General features: G+C 38.6%; 1 long non-coding RNA gene across 1 annotated transcript; it reads right to left on the bottom strand.

Moving 5' to 3' along the window:
- Positions 1 to 3,040: 3,040 nt before the first annotated feature.
- On the bottom strand, positions 3,041 to 12,298 carry LOC124272923. Its single transcript, XR_006897494.1, has 3 exons — positions 12,250 to 12,298; positions 6,425 to 6,551; positions 3,041 to 3,112 (listed from the first exon to the last, which is right to left on the bottom strand). It is a non-coding gene; the product is annotated as an uncharacterized LOC124272923 (long non-coding RNA).
- Between the last annotated feature and the right edge of the window lie 3,000 nt (positions 12,299 to 15,298).

Here is a 15,298-nt window from a genome sequence, read left to right as displayed (position 1 = left end):
AATATAAAAGTAGGTATGAAGTGAGAGGTTCAGTCTTAGATTCCTTACAAGTTATACAGTTTATTCCGAAATCCTGGAGAGATACAATAAATAATACGAATCATAACCATTTGACCTTACATACATCTGCTCTTAGGTTGGTCTCTCCTGTGAAGGGTTGTCGAACGTTCTACGATGTGTTGTCTAAACTGTCAGAGAATCATTTGCCGAAGCCCTGCTCTAAATGGGAAAATCATATTAACATAGATAGCCCTTGGAAAAATATTTTCACAACCTACAGAAAATGTACCAAGGACACAAAACTTCTGGATATTCAATATAGATTCATTTATAACTGTGTGTTTACAAAAACAGAATTGCTGAGAATGAATTTGGTGGACAGCGATGTTTGCTCCTTTCGTAAGTCTGAACCTGAGAGTATAATCCATGTCTTCGTTGCCTGAACATGTTTGAAAGAATTTTGGAATATTTTGGAATAATCTGAAACAGTGCGTACATAGAACATGTAATATCGATGTAAACTTTTCAGTTTTTGAGATACTGTTGGATATTGATATCACACCCTTCTAGCAGCTGAAAGATACATTTATATCACGAGTTTAAAAACCAATGTATTTAACATTCAAAGTTTTGTGAAAACTCTTAAGGACACTATATCTATTGAAAAGTATCACCAACAGTATCCCAAAATTTGAAAGTAAATGGCCGAAAGTAAGGTCATGTTTATTGTGAAAATGAACCTACCCCTACTGTCATGAAACATTGTGAACATGTGCAGAACTTGTAAAATGTCTGAAATGAATAAAATATTAAAAAAAAAACCCAAAAACCCCCAACTTGTATGTGTACGAGTATATTTCATAACTGTAACTATCTGTCAATGTATTGAGGTGAGGTGAAATTGGGTTTAACGTCGTGCTTGAGAATATTTCGCTCATATGACGACGTGCATGCGTGTGTATGTGTATGTGCGGCTGCTTGTACTAGCCCAGCCTGAAGCTGGTTTTATAGTGCTAGCCCACTGAGATACCATGCCGCAGTGAAGCATGAATACCCCACTCAGACACATTATACTGACTCCGAGCCGACCAGTCCTTGATGTACCCATTAATGCCGAGCTTCAGGCAGGGACCAACAAGTACCATATTTTAACGTCTTTTGGTATGACGCGGTCGGGGATCAAACCCGCGACCTTCAGCTCTCCCGGGCGGACGCTCTAACCACTACACCACTGAGGCGGTCTCAATGTATTGACAAGACATTGATATGATAACATGATGACACATGAGCCATAGGATCTCCGGATCCATATTGCTGCTTCCGTCCATAAGCACATTTTGTTTGGGACATATTAGTTGAAATATTTATAGTTCAGTGATGGTACTTAGGTCTTCAAAATTGGAGGATTAGAGGCTTGATGGAATAGTGAATTGAAGAATAAGAGGAATGAAAGAATAAAAGCTTGAAGGATTAGGGCCTTGATGGATTAGCAGATTGCTAATTTCTTTGAAATAGCCACTGATGCTAAATTGATGAAATTCACCATTTACAACGAACCCGCTAACAGAAACTGTTTTTCAGCTAGGTTGGTCACAGTGTGACAGGCACCATGTAGTCAGGCATGCTTGTTGACAAACAACGCAGATCAGTGTTCTGTGCTTGTTACAACTTTATTGTGAGGAATGCGTAACATTTTATTCAGTAAAAGGCCTCTTGACCAAAACGCAAACAGAAGCAGGATCATGCAAGCTCAACTGATATCAGATCTACAATTAAGGATTCATTTACTTGACATATACATGGATTTCTAATAATAGCAGTACCCTTACTTTGCATGTTGAGTAACATAACGCACGTCTGAATACTTTTCAGCTGCAATAGGTACACCTGGTACAGGAGTAAAAACTATTGCAGCTACAGTTAGTGCAGGAGAAGAAACTGCAGAATTTGAAACCACACCCACATTAGTCAGGCACTTAATCGCCAGCACACCAAGTCAGTGAGTGGTGATAGGGATTAGATGCTTGGCTGTTGGGGCGTGGATTCAAATCCCAGATGGACTCAGCCCATCAAAAGTACTAGAATATGTACTTTACTAAGAAAGTGTAATCCCAAATATAACATGAGTTACATTTTACCACTTTCTAAATGGCATTTGTATTCTTAGTAGAACGAATGAAATTCTCATCTACTGATCTATGCAGTGTACCTCCACAGACTCAGCATTCAGATATAAACTTATCTAATAAAAGGAACAGCTATTTAAATAATATTTCTGACATATGTTTGATCTCCACAACAGGACGCTCGTTTGTTCCTCTACAGCACTTACAGCAAGTCCAGAGGGCAATGACAAGAGATAATAGAAGAGAAAAGATGGCAAATGAGACATCAATACTTTCTAAGACTTGGTTCCCCAAACTCAGCTGGTGGAAGGATTTGGGGGATGTCTTACTTTGAACACGATCACTTATAGCCCTAACATTGCTGCATAACACCCAGCCGGAAGACACGATGTTGTAGGTACTCTCCATGAATTCAAACGTTGGTAGGAAGGCGAGACAGGAACACAAATACTGACAGCAACTTGGGCCGGGTGCACATGGACATGTGCATTGGCAGCACAGACACTTACACGGGTCGGTCGTACACAGAGGCTCAAGCGGGTCATATCTGAGACAAGGCTCTTGACAACAACATAAGCAGCACACAGGACGACAACAGTCGCAACTGCAGTACGTCGTCAAACAGGACAATGCCGACTCTTCAGAATGCAATGCCATGAGTGTGATTTCATCAAGAGCAACTCTTCGGACAGGAACCTCTGGGAGGACGTCATTCTTGATGCACCTCCTGTTGTCGTTCCTCCGCTTGCGTTCGGTTAGTAATTTTCCAATATATTTGCCAGGAGGGCTAGGGCTGCACCACCAATAGCTAGATTATCAGATATCTTGAAGTTGTCTTCACCAAACAGAAATACAATCGCCGTGGTGACGAGCACGTTTCCAAGGGAACCAAGTAACCTGAAGATGATATCGCAGCATCTGCTACATTGATGCTTCTCATGGATGCGTTTAGCGCATGTCTCAAGTTTACGTACTGTATCTAGATTCTGAAATATTACAAATATAATATCACAGAGTGGCAAACTTACATGAAGCCATCGTTGTTTTTGATAAAACACGACCGATGGCTATTTGCTAAACTATAGCGATGAAAGAATATGTCCGAAGTCATTAGAAATATCCGTTATACGTTTCAGAAAAATGTGTTATGAATCACCATCAGGTAGAGATGACACCAGGTGTTAGCCTAAGGGTAGACATATGCTGCCCCATCCCCTATGTCGCGTCTCCTAAGCACATGCACTAGTAAGTCGGGACGGTGGGGGTGGCCTAGTGGTTGAGGCGCTCGCCCGTCACGCCAAAGGCCCGGGTTCGAGTCCAAAAATGTTCCCCGCTGGAATTTTGCTAAAAGCGGCGTAAAACTAAAGTCACTCACTCATTATTAAGTCAAATACTCACTTGACAAACAGGGGAACAGATGGTACAAGTCAAACTAGGAAAATATATTATACCTACATGCGTTCTCAGTACACACTTAAAGAGGCTAGTATGCCACGATTTCGCATTGATCCTTGTTACAAGAGTATTTATTGAAAGGTGAGGATCCTCCTTGTTGTAGCCTTTGTGATGAGAAATTCACTGTCGGTGTTTGTCCTGCTTGACTATGAAATTTTACTTCACGAGGGGTTAAACTTTGAAAGATGTTTGTATTTCTTTAAATGCTTATTTAAAGGATTTGCATTCATTGATAAAAGTACATTTCGGGATATTTTAACTCGGTAACGCTTGTCTGTCATAAATATCTAAGCAAAAAGTATATACCAAATTTGTAAGACATTCCAGAATAAATCTCTACTGCTTAATGAGAGTAAACATTACAAAACATATCTTGTAAAGTTTTTTAATAAACACACTAAAATCAATTCAGGATAAACTATCCCAAGTTCGGAAAAATGATGCACGTTCCTTTTGGAGTGTTAAATGTAAAGCAGGAACGGGCTCAGAACATTCCCCACAACAAATTGATTCTTTGTTACTTTGTTTAAACGCAAAATGATGAGCCACCTTAGAACATAATTATGATGATAACTTTCCTCATGTCGACACTGGGAATAGCTCTAAACATAACTCTGTAATACTGTAATTACTAGTAATTAAAAAAAATCATGTGTTGAAATATTAAAAATAATAAAGCCCCTGGAATTGATTATTCATAGATAGCTGTGTTACACTTTTGTACTTGACACTGGTATCTTTCCAGATAAGTGGCTAACTGGTTCCATGAAACCAATGTATATAATAATGAAGGCGATATTAAAAACCCTGAAAATTAGAGACCAATAACACTACTGAGCTGTTTTGGAAACCTTTTCACAGCTATTTTAAACAGCCAATTTATCGAATGAAACCACATTCTTTCTGAAGCTCAGACTGGTTTCAGAAAACGATATTCGCCAACAGACCATATTCTCTTTATAACACCTTTCGCAACTAATAATATGTCTAAAAAAGAAAATATATTGCGTATTTATCGATTTCCAAAAAGCATTTGATACCTTCTGGAGATCAAGGCTCTGGAAATGCTTTCAGGTGATTTTTAACATGTAACAAAATATAGAATCATGTGATTGTAACGGCGGTAATTATTCTTATTTCTTTTTAATGTAAACTTCAAAGCGCTCACACATAACACCTGTCATGAAAAACCTCCACTGGCTGCCTGTTAAATCAAGAATTGACTTTAAAATATTGTGTTTTGTCTACAAATGCCTCAATGGCATAGGCCCAGAATACTTGAAAGAACTTCTTACCCCGTACACTCCAGAAAGACAGCTCCGTTCTCAGAATCTGAACCTACTCTCTGTGCCTCGGTTCAAACTGCAAACTTTTGGAAGGAAATCCTTTGTCTGCTCTGCCCCTCTACTCTGGAACTCTCTCCCTATCACCATTAAATCAGCAGTTGACTTTTATTCCTTCAAACGACTTCTCAAGACTCATCTGTTTTCACTGCATTATGACTAGCAACTAGTCCCTTATTGTATATATGTATATTATCCACTCACTTTGTTAGCGCTTTGAGCATGGGCCTTGTGCATGGAAAAGGCGCATTATAAGTTCACATTTATTATATTATTATTAAACAAGGTGTCCACCAAGGAGAGAACTTGTCTCCAGGTTTGTTTTTATCATTTCATTATGACCATGAAGATGCTTTAGCTTCAGGTTCATGGTATGGTTTACGACTTAAACACGGTGATTTTCACAACCGCTTAGATACGCTTATTACACTTTTTGCATTGCTTTTATGCTGATGATACCGTCCTTACGCCCTCTGACCCTGTGATTTGCAAAATATGTTAGATTCTTTCATAATTATTGTTAAAAAATGGAAGCTTTTGTTAACTCATTCAAATCCAAAATTCTTATTTTTCGGTGGATCCAAATAAAGAACATAAAAGTTTCAGTATTGGAGATACTATCCTGGAAAATGTAGATCATTATTCCTATCTTGGTATTACACTATTGCATATGGCGAATTTGGTAGATTCCCAGGTGTAAATGTTATTAAAAGCAGAATGGTATGATTTGGGGCTTAACTTTAACCGGAAAATCGTCAAAATTGTACTTCTTAGTGTATAAATTGATATTTAACAGTTATATGTTTGGCGATCCTGTACATAAATGGATAATATATCTTAAGAGAATTTTCAACTATCTTGGACTGAGTTTCATCTGGAAATCTAAACATTTTAAAAGTATATTGTGGCTTAAAACTGTTATCAAAGTAGATTAAAAGTATTGATCAGCAAACATGGATAAATACATATTTTGTAAAATAATAATGGCTAGATTTAAGAAATAACCCCAATAGCTTGATATGTAACTTGCTCGATGTACATCATTCAAACTATCGGTCCATAGTTCTTCCATCGTAGAAGAAAATTGATCAAATATTCGGTTTAGCATGCAAACAGTTAGTGTGGTTTTAGTGATACTTTCAGATATATATAACGGCTTGATCTAAAACGAACCTGGGTCCTCGGCGTGACAGGCAAACGCTTCAACCACTGGGCTACTCACTACCCCAGCATGCAAACAACTGCCAGTAGCTAGACAAGTGGTTTAAACCATGATAGGAATCAATGCAGTTTTAGAATAGTCACTGTAAGTCCCCGACGTCCTTGGATTTCATTGCCACCTCATATGTCTTGTAATATTTTCCAGTTCCTGTCAAATGATTTGCTGATCTGTTTAAATATTCTTGCCACCCATTTTTGTTTCTGTTGAAAGTGCTCTCTTCGGGGAAATTTTCAACATGGGAGGTAATCGTAGATAATTTGGTAATTGGATTTTTTTACCTCTTCAAACATGTCCTATGCAGTAAAGTATGCATTCGTTTTTAGGTAAGTAGACGTTTTGTCCAGGTTAAGGATAATAGAAGCATACCTCTCCATCAGGTAGCAACGATTCCACTTCATCAGCCATCTGCAAACAAATATCTGTCTCTCATTCAAGATATGTTTATCCCTTGACACAAATACATGTTTGAATATTTTGTTACAATTTTTATTCATATTATGATTTTACTTTTCAGATAAATGTCTTCATCTTGACATATTCAAAAATAGGCAGAGAGATGTATTTAAAGTACTGTCGGAAATAGAAACATATTTTTTTCACATTTATATCTACAATGTATGAAGTTAATACACATTATTGCATATGAAAGTGTGACATATCTGTTAAAATTACGTTCGGCCTAATTACAGTATAAGTGGTAGGGAAATAGGAAACGTTAAAAAAGGACTTTACTTGGGAGAGATTAGTGCAGAAATGACCAATGCGGTTATTTTCTAAGCCCAAAGAGACTTATTGAGTACAGACAATGGCTTTATGCAAATTAGTGTGTGCTGATATTGTATTTCAAAGAACACTTCTTACATGCCCATTTTGAAATTAGACTTAGCTTCATTGTAAACGATATCTGGCGTAAAAAATAATAAGTTTATTACTGAAACTAGTAAGGATGTAGCTACATGAAGCCTCACAATCACTATGAAAAGAAACAGGTAGGGGGGTTCCGTCTCAAAAGCAAAACCAGGACGGGTGTCACAGACGGTGGTTGGGGTCGGACTAGGTGATAGAGATATCAGTAAGATAAGATAATCCTTTAGGGGACTTAAACTGGGGGGTAGTAAACGACATGTCTTAACAATTAACATATAATATCCAGTGCTGTCGATCTTGGGGTGGTATTGCCACCTATATATTTTGAGACATTTAATGCGATGGTTGATTTAAGCTTTTGTTTGGGTACCATATATCAACATAAACATTATGAAGGACACGTAAGATGATAATCAATAGATGAGACATACTCAATACACATGAAAAAGCATAAAATATCTTTCAGATGACCCCTTGTGCCTGCAGGCAGCACATGCGTTTCATGCCAGGTGAGTCGACGGTCCGTCGTCATACCTGGCTGAGCGACCTAATTGCCATCTATAGTCTGATGTATTGTTTTCAGCAGCTTTTCGTATTTTTTGGGTACGTTTTGCCCGATTTTACGAGTAAACATGCTATTCTGGATATCCTATAATTACATATCCCACTGAACGCCCAGTTAGGCCGATGTGGGTTATTTCGACATATGATACTTGCAGTTGTGTATATTTTAGGTATACAGAGTAACAGCCTAAATATAGTTTTCTTTCTCTATTTCCGACTGTAGTTTGGTATTAGTCCCTAGTGACCGTAAGTGCGATGACGTGAGAACAATTTGACTGAAACAAGGTCATCATTCTAAACGTATAGTAGTCAAAGTCAAAATATGTTTATTTGTATGTAAGGCCACCGGCCCATATACAGCGGTTACAAAGAAGGTTCTTATTTAGGAGGATAACAATTGTTTTCTTAACATAATAGCATGATGGATATACAGTGATAATCTTTTTAAAATGGAGACATCGCATGAGGAAACAATTTTGTAAAATGCTGCATTATTACTTCTGATTGTAATACAGTTACGGAGATAATCAGAACGGATTTTATCATAGACTGGACATTCAACAAGAAAATGTAATTCGTCTTCAGTGCCTTTTTTACAAAATGGACATGATCTATAATTTCTAACAATGGACAGTCTTCCTCCTTCATTTACTTTTAAATCTAATAGCCCCAATCTAAATTTTACAAGTAGCAGTCTCAGATTCTTTGTAGTCACGAGGGATAAATATCTTTCTGGTTCTAAAAGGGACTTAAACTATCTGTAACAATCAAAACGGGAGCTTTCTTCTAACCTCGAGTGCCATTCTTGTTGAAAAATACATATACAGCGATCTCTAAACTGGTTCAGGAAAACATTGACATTACCTACGCCTTGGTTTAACCAGACGATACCAAAACCGTTAGAACAAAGAAGGTTCCTTATATGGGAAGCCCAAGTTTCTTTGCCGTTACTGTCTAAATGTAGAAGCATATTGTAGGAAATTTTCGGGAGACGGTGATCATGCATTTGTACTATCTTTAGCCAGTATTTTAAGCATCTAGTTTGAGCATTAATGAAAACTGGGAATCTCCCGCATTCTCCATATACCATGTCGTTAGGGGTAGATTGTGTAACGCCTCAACATTTCTTGCAGGCCAGTAAGTGTATCTTTTCAAGCGCTTGGAAAGGTTGGAAGCCCCATATTTCCGGAACCATTACAAAGAATAGGCTGAATTTGTACATCAAATAATTTGAAAAACACGTTGTGGGTAAGGAAACCAACGTTTTTATAAACGGACATGAGGTATAACAGTGCTTTCTTAGCTCTGAGAGCTAAATCTGCAGCACAATGTGTCCAGTTAATAGTAAAGAAAAGCTTTACACCGAGGTATTTATAATGATTTACGACATTAACAGGTTTAGAATTAAAACACCACTTTTCCTTCGAAGAGAGGGGACCACCTTTTCTAAATACAACAATATTAGTCTTTTCAAGATTTACTGATAGCGACCATTCTGAAGAATACCTTTCTAGTATGTTTAGTTGGTTTTGTAACCCAATAATTGAGGTAGATACTAGAATTACATCGTCTGCAAAAAGTAACATAAATATTTCAATAATGTCGGGAAATAGCTGGACACCATTCTTACCTTGAAGCGAAATATCATTACATAACTCGTTTATGAAGAAAGAGAACAGGATAGGGCTCATAATACGTCCTTGTCTTAAACCGACTGGACAATCAAAAAAATCAGATAAACCACCTTGACTGCGTACACATGATTTGATATTTAAATACAATGACGTAAGCATGGTGTACATTTTGCCTCCCAGGCCAGCATTTCTAAGACAAAACCATAGTTTGGAACGATCAACTGAGTCGAACGCCTTTTTAAAATCAACAAATGCGACATACAATTTAGATTTGCGTCGAGATAAACATTTCTGAATAATTGCATAGATGGTGAAAATATGGTCTGATGTGGAATAAGACTTCCTGAATCCTGCTTGACATTCGGGAATTTTATCGTGCATGTTTGCCCACAGTGTAAGTCTATTATTGAGAATAGATGTAAAAGCTTTACCTAAAATACTCATTAATGATATACCTCTGTAGTTGTCTGGGTTGTTTACATCTCCCTTTTTATGAACTGGGACAATAATTGAGCGTGACCAGACTTCTGGAAAGTAGCCATCATTGAATATTTTGTTAAAACATTTACTAAGAAATGGCAGAATTTCAGAACTTGAACATTTCAACATTTCCACAAGAACCAGATCGAGACCAGGTGATTTACCACATTTAAGACTATTGATGGCATTCAAAATTTCACTGTCTGTAATATAGCAGTCTAGCACCTGTCTGTCTATGTCATCGAGTATAGGGGGGTGAGTCATCTATAGAGTTATCTTCATTCTGGATAATCTGAAAGATATTGTTATTCTTAAAGACTGACTTAAAATGGACAAGCCATTCTGATTTTGATATCTGATTACTGGGGCCTGATTTTTGTCTGAGTGAGCGGACTCGTTTCCAGAAAAGGGATGGGTTATGTAAAGAGTCGTTTAATTTTCTAAGGTTGTTTTTGCATTGGTTTATTTTGAATTGTCTACAAAAAAGCTTTATATTTATTTCGTTCCCTACAGTATAAGGCTCGCTGGTTATCAGAGCGATTACGTCTAAATCTTCTAAGTGCTTTTCTAGCACGTTGTTTAGCTGCTCTACACTCTTTGTTAAGTCTAACTTTAGGTTTCCTATCAAGGTTAGTCGTCTTCCTCATACACTGTGCGGACTCTAAAATAGTTTTGACAAAGTCGCTTATTGCTAGTTCTATATCGATATCTAACGCATCGGTGATTACATCATGCAACAGAGATAGTTTAGGTCGCAAGATGGATAAAAATGTATCCTTAAGTGAATCATTCCACACAACTTTCCCTTCTAGATTAGAAGGATTTCTAGTGGAGAGTGTACATGCGAAATTACAGGTCAGTTCTAATGGAGAGTGATCAGACTCAGATCGGTCACCAATGTTTAGTTTCTCAATAAACTGAAAGAAGGATGGAGTGCAAGTAAAATAATCATTGACGCTGCAACCCTGCTGGCCTATATATGTACATTCCCCTTCCATGTCATAGGCAACTCTTCCATTTACAATATAAAGTTGTAGAGCATAGCAAAGGTCAAGAAGTATACGCCCAAATTTATTAATCACCTTGTCATGTGACTTCCGGTTTGACACATTGACGTCATCATGGCAGAGAGTGTCTCTCTGCATGTATTCAGCACTCTGTGCATCAAGTTCATCTGGAACATTATTCCCTTCTCCTGTTCTCGCGTTCAAGTCACCACAAAGAACTATATCCTAGTAGCAGGGACTAGACCACGCAGAGAACATGTTCTGTGCAGTACGGGACACGTACCAGGTCATTGTGACAATTGTATATGTGAAGTAGTGGTCACTAGGTCATGGTGACAGTTTATATGTGAAGTAGTGGGTACTAGGGTATGTTGAACTAGCGGTACCTAGGCCATGCTGGCAGGTGTATGTGTGAAGTAGTGGGTACTAGAGCATGTTGACAATTGTATATGTGAAGTAGCAGGTACTAGGGCATGTTGACAAATCTATATGTGAAGTAGCAGGTACCAAAGTGGGCATGGTGACAGTTGTATATGTGAAGTAGTGGGTACTAGGGCATGTTGACAATTGTGTATTTGAAGTAGCAGGTACTGGCGCGTGGTCCTGTGCTCAAAGCTCAGGTCACAAATCGGTGAAGTTAAGCAGCGTCGAGCTCGGAGAGTACTTGGATGGGTGACCGTGTTTGGCAGCTTGACTCCTGAGAGTTTCTAGGACTTGAGTCCTGCCCTACAACGAAGCACATGTGACACATGTGGTCTCACCTTAGGCAAGTGAGTTTGTTCAAAATTGTCTCTGTTCACCCAGCAGGAAAATGTGTACCCGGTGGAAAAAGCAATATGACTATAACCTTCTAGCGCCTAACAGGCAGCTTGGGTTATCCGGGGGTAATAATGTGCTGTGCCTTGATTGTCAGCGCTATGATCATACCTAGTGTGGAGTTTGGCGCTATATAAATGGACACATTAAATGGACACATTATTACTAGGGCATGTTGTCAATTGTGTATTTGAAGTAGAGGTCATTAGGTCATACTGACAGTTGTATATGTGAAGTGGTAGGTACTAGGGCATGTTGACAATTGTATATGTGAAGTATCAGGTATTAGGACATGTTGACAGTTTGTATGAGATGTAGAGGGCACTAGGGCATGTTGACAATTGTATATGTGAAGTAGCAGGTAATAGGGCATGTTGACAGTTTAGTGCAGTATTGGGTAAAGGATAAGGATGCCAGTTCTATCTGTTGAGGAGCCAGCTTAGGTCACCGTGTGCAGTATCTGGCACTAGGTCAATTGTATGTCTCAAGTACCGGGCACTTGGCCATGGTGACAATTTAGTCTGCGCAATATCGGGTACTGGATTATGATGCCAGTTCTCTCTAATGAGGACCCGGATTAAGCCACCGTGACAGTTCAGTATGTGCAGCGTAATACTACACTGACCTGTACATTAAAGTAAGCTAAAACCACAGCACTACTCTAACACTGAATCAACTTGCAAGAATCCACTGTGACATTAAACCGTTGCTTAATAGAACACATTAGGTACTGACCTTACTGGAGTAAGTGTGTCTTCTCTCTAACGCTCTCAAAATAAATGCGACGACGAAATTGGAGGTTTAACTTCGGCTTCTGGTGTAAGCCAATTTCGCCGACGGGGTAGGTGGGAGCTTATATAATAAATAATAAATGTTAATAAGGGATAAACCACCTTAAAAATATAAATGATGGGGCGTTAAACCTAAGTTGAATTTAGAATAAAAACATAAATAGAGATAAAAATAATAAAAAGCCAAGTTAACTAAAGGAGAAAGAAGTAATAAGTGATAAGGAATAGTGATTGTTAATAAGTAAAAGTAGAGTTGAAATAAACGATAGGTGAATGTAAAGGGGGCCTAGGGGGTGGGTAACGCGGGAGGGACGGGGGTTTGTACTAAGAATGCGTCCTTCTATGCGGATTTATACTTGAATAAGAACTGTATGAATACGCCATCCGAAATGACAGTCACTCCTTGTAGTCAAATAGGAGAGCACAGTTATTCAAGTGGAACGTGGCTATAAATGCACCCATTGTAACTCACATGCAATGGTGTCATTGACAAATGAAAAATAGGATGTTGCTAACCGTCGACAAAACAAAATACCCGGAGTGTCGACATCGCTTGGTCAACATACCGTGACGGTGTTAATTAAAGAAAGATAATGTTTGCTTGGTGGTTTGCAAGTGGCTATGGCGGCTACAGCTATGCTCGTATCATGAGTAAGTTGATTAAAGAGAATGTCTTTTTAACAATTTGCAAGAGAATTAAGGTTTCAAAAACAGACTATTATTTTACGTTATGCGAGTGGAAGGATTACCATTTTGGAGTTTAACATGCAACAACATCCGGAAAGAAACAGAGAGCTTACAAATTATTTTGTGATGTTGGGAGTAGAAGGATTATCGAAATGCTGTTGTAAACATTTAGCATTTGGGTATAGATAATAGATCATGAATATTTTGTTACTACTGTCAAAATGGCAAATGCTATAGTGCGGGTTACATTGATTGACAAAATTCATAGAGGTCAGAATCTTTACCACAATGGATTCAAGTACAGAATCAACAGACGCAGAGCTCAGAAAACATACTGGAGATGTACAGATGCAACCTGTCCATCATATCTGCAGACGCACCACTAGGTGAAAAGGCGACACAGCTGATGGATTACGTTACTACCACCTGGGTAGAAGGTCCATGGAAACTGCCAACTTGGAAATTATTTTGAAAATGATGGACACAGAACTAACAATAATTTGGCAGGTTGGCACAACAAAATCAACAAGTATGCCATGAAGACACATCCGAATGTATTTGAGGTTGCGCGAATGCTACAAAAAGAACAGTCATCTACTGAAGTAAAAATTCAGCAGATCCAAGGACAGCAGAGAGATCCCGTCCGTAGATGTCGCTATCGAATCATCGACGCTAGGATTGGATCTGTGAAAGCCGACTTTCTTGCCGACAGACTTACTGACTTGAATTACACAGATCATGTGTCAGAGTTGTTCTTGGCTGAACATTCAGATTACTTTAGTGCACATATAAAGGAGTTTTGGCAAGAAGAAATAACTGGACTCATCTTTTATATATTTATTACTTATACACCTGCAGAAATCACTTATTTATATAAAACACACACACACACACAAATATATTGTGTGAGCTTTATGAAATATATATGCAAATATGTTATATTGTGTGACATATGATAGATGCATGATACATGCATGTTGTTATATTGACTGAATAAATATATTGTCTCCTATATATATCACACTCTGTTTTAATTGGTTTGTTTATTTCGTGAACACTGGGAGTGAAGTCACTCATGTAGAACATCACCTCCCTTTTCCCGGACTGTCGACAAGTAATTTGGACGGATTATTTCTTGTTGTCGACAGTCCGGGCATAAACCCATGCAATAATTTTGGGGCGCGTTAGGTGGCTAAGGCGCCAGGCTAGTTATCCAGCGAGGTTGAGGTGCCGGGATCGAGCCGACCTGTGACCGGGTGTAAAAACCTTGGAGTCAACTTTGTGTGTGTAGACTCTTTCCGTGTTGTCCCCTTGTGTACAGTCCACAACCCTTTATCGTACCTTCATGTAAAATACTTTAATTTCATTGGTCGATGACGCTTTAACAAGTTTCCGTGTCACCCCTCCCAGGAGGGTGACAACTGGAAAAAATATTACCCACTGCCACGGTAACCGCAAAGCTCTCCGCCGAGAAGCTGAAGCGCTTACCATCGTATGACGTCATAATATGACGCATGCCGTGCTCGGAGTTCGAAAACCGTTCGATCAGCTGTTTTTGTGTTCACTTTGTACAGATTTATTTTCCCGACTTCCACTTCTTTATGTAAACTGTTTTATACCTTGAGTGGTTTGCACACTCAACTTAAACACAATTAACCATTTTTATAGCAGTTTTAAGCTCGTCAGAATATGTTTCACTGATTTTAAAAATCCAGTCGAGAGGCAGACGCCATTTTGTTTACATGTCATTTAGTCGGTCGCGATCTTTAAAATAAAATGATGTTTTGTAATCGGGTAATACGGGCTGATGTACACCTCTTTGTAGCAGTGTCACCCGTGCCGGTATTACCCTCGAGAGAAGCATACAACGTACTTATCTTACCGCCATGTAAGATAAGTGTAAGTTGCGGGTACAGCAACGTGCAGTGAACTTGGAAAAGTACTGTGACTATGTGTCCCAGTCCACGCAGCTATGAATGGGTACCTCGTTAGGATGAAAAGCCACAATAACTCGGTGCGCCCACTGGCAGCAAGAGTATATGCCCCAGTTGAGATTGATAATACGATGTGTCGTTGACATTGATATCCAATGATCAACGGAAAAATACCTGCGCCTTGAGCATGCACTAGTTGCGTGGATATGTGCGCCCTATAAATCTCTATAAATATCCTATAATAATAATAATAATAAATCTCGTTTAAAGAAAATCTGGAGCTCAGAGCTAAATGCTCGTAACAAAGTCAAAGCCACCAATACTTTTGCTGTGCCAGTCCTTTCCTATTCCTTTGGAGTAGTTGACTGGACG

Source organism: Haliotis rubra, unplaced genomic scaffold (assembly GCF_003918875.1).
Source record: "Haliotis rubra isolate DU_JTF1 unplaced genomic scaffold, ASM391887v1 Scf1740, whole genome shotgun sequence".
Lineage (NCBI taxonomy): Eukaryota > Metazoa > Mollusca > Gastropoda > Lepetellida > Haliotidae > Haliotis > Haliotis rubra.
This window is presented reverse-complemented; position numbering and strand designations above follow the sequence as displayed.